We start from the raw sequence: 2,500 nt of genomic DNA on the forward strand, positions 1-2,500 counted from the left end.
TCAATAAAAATGGTAGGCTTGAATGTCGACAAAGTGACGCGAAGCGGAAGCCTACCATGGCGTAAAAATGTCGACAGAATTTTTCGGACCTTGTCCTGCCATGGGCTGCGCGCAGCATGCCGGCAGTCTGTGCGCAGCGTGCGCACAGCATGTCGGCAGCGTGCGCGCTGCTGAGCCTGTCGACAGAAATTTTCGAAACTTGTCCTGCCATGCGCGCGCGCAGCTTGCGCGCGGCGTGCGCGCAGCATGCCGGCAGCCTGCGCGCAGCATGCCGGCAGCCTGTGCGCAGCGTGCGCGCTGCTCAGCCTGTCGACAGAAATTTTCGAAACTTGTCCTGCCATGCGCGCGCGCAGCGTGCGCGCAGCATGCCGGCAGCGTGTGCGCAGCGTGCGCGCTTGGGAGCCTGGCCGCATAATTTTTCGAAACTTGCAATGCCATGCGCGCGCACAGCTTGCGCGCAGCGTGCGCACAGCATGCCGGCAGCGTGCGCGCAGCATGCCGGCAGCGTGTGCGCAGCGTGCGCGCTTGGGAGCCTGTCGACAGAATTTTTCGAAACTTGCCATGCCATGCGCGCGCACAGCTTGCGCGCAGCGTGTGCACAGCATGCCGGCAGCGTGCGCACAGCATGCCGGCAGCGTGTGCGCAGCGTGCGCGCTTGGCAGCCTGTCGACAGAATTTTTCGAAACTTGCCATGCCATGCGCGCGCACAGCTTGCGCGCAGCGTGTGCACAGCATGCCGGCAGCGTGCGCACAACATGTCGGCAGCGTGCGCGCTCGGGAGCCTGTCGACAGAATTTTTCGAAACTTGCCATGCCATGCGCGCGCACAGCTTGCGCGCAGCGTGCTGATTCTGTCGACAGCGAGGCTAGCGAAACTTCTCCTGCCATGGCGTGCGCGCAGCGTGCTGACTCTGTCGACAGTGAGGCTAGCGAAATTTGTCTTGCCATGGCGTGCGCGCAGCTTGCGCATTCGGTCGACAGTGAGGCTAGCGAAACTTGTCCTGCCGTGGCCTGCGCGCAGCCTGCGCGCAGCATGCGCGCAGCATGTGCGCAGCATGCCGGCAGCCTAGTTCCAGATTTTTTCAAATGTCGACAGAATTTTTCAAACCTTGTCAAACCCCATTTTTATTGAAATTTCCTCGCACAATAAGCTCCCCATAAGTAGTCTATGATTTTTAGTACCTTCTCCAAGTTACAAAACTAAAAAATTCCTCCCGGATTTGTTTTAATGATTTTTTCAATTTTACGACTTCTAAAAATAATAAAAAATACTTCCCGACTTCAAATATTTATGAAACTTTTTCCCATCAGAGATTGCATGTTTCTTAGTATCCCTGCAAAAAATCACGTCCAAATACCTTGTATTGAATTATTTAGAGCCCATTATGACTCCTCGCGCATAGGTGATGTCTCTTCCTGTCAAAGGGCTAAATGCATAAAATGCTATATAGGGGGGTGTGTGTTGCCTGCATATGCATGGCAGCCCATGCCCTCCTAGCTGCAGCCCCCTTCCCCCACGCCACACCCATGTCATGTTGCCTCGATATGTTGCCTCGATATGTTGCCTCGGTATTATGGGTTTGGTGTCGGGGTCGGGGGGCTGCCACCCATGGCGGTGGTGGCCGGAATCCGGCCGCCGCCACCACGCCGCCGCCATGGGTGAGGGGGAAAAAAAAAGGCGTGGAAAGTTGCGAAATGGGGTTGTCTAGGCTTTTTTTTGGCATGGAAGAGCATGGAGTGCTAGGAACTCCTTCTCAAATGCGCGGGCATGTCGACCACAACCTCATTTCGCAACAACAACCACCCGTGTGGGGTGGCGGTGGGTGGATAGTCGCGGATTGGGGCTTGCCAAGCCAATGTTTTCAAAAAAATTCATCAAAATTAAAAACAAATGTTTTGTTGCCTTCGGATTTGTGGGCGAGCGGTGAGTCGGAGTGGAGCCGGTAAAGTTTAACCTCGGTGTGCACGGTTGTTTTTAGAAACTCAATCCAATGCCGGGGACGTTGAAAGTGACGCTCTTATGAGTTGCAAACCCGCAAGATTTAAAGAACCTTTTCAAAAAAAATTCAAACCAACAAGATTTAAAAACAGAAATTTTCATCAAAATGAAAAACAAATGTTTTGTTGCCTTCGGACTAGTGGGCGAGCGGCGAGTCGGAGCGGAGCCGGTAAAGTTTAACCTCGGTGTGCACGGTTGTTTTTAGAAACTCAATCCAATACCGGGGACGTTGAAAGTGATGCTCTTATGAGTTGCAAACCCACTAGATTTAAAGAACCTTTTCAAAACAATTTCAAACCAACAAGATTTAAACCAACAAAATTAAAAACAAATGTTTCGTTGCAAACAAATTGTGGGCGAGCGGCGAGTCGGAGTGGAGCCGGTAAAGTTTAACCTCGGTGTGCACGGTTGTTTTTAGAAACTCAATCCAATACCGGGGACGTTGAAAGTGACGCTCTTATGAGTTGCAAACCCACAAGATTTTAAAAACTTTTTGAAAATG

Source organism: Prunus avium, unplaced genomic scaffold (genome assembly GCF_965620075.1).
Source record: "Prunus avium unplaced genomic scaffold, drPruAviu1.hap1.1 HAP1_SCAFFOLD_58, whole genome shotgun sequence".
Taxonomy (NCBI): domain Eukaryota; kingdom Viridiplantae; phylum Streptophyta; class Magnoliopsida; order Rosales; family Rosaceae; genus Prunus; species Prunus avium.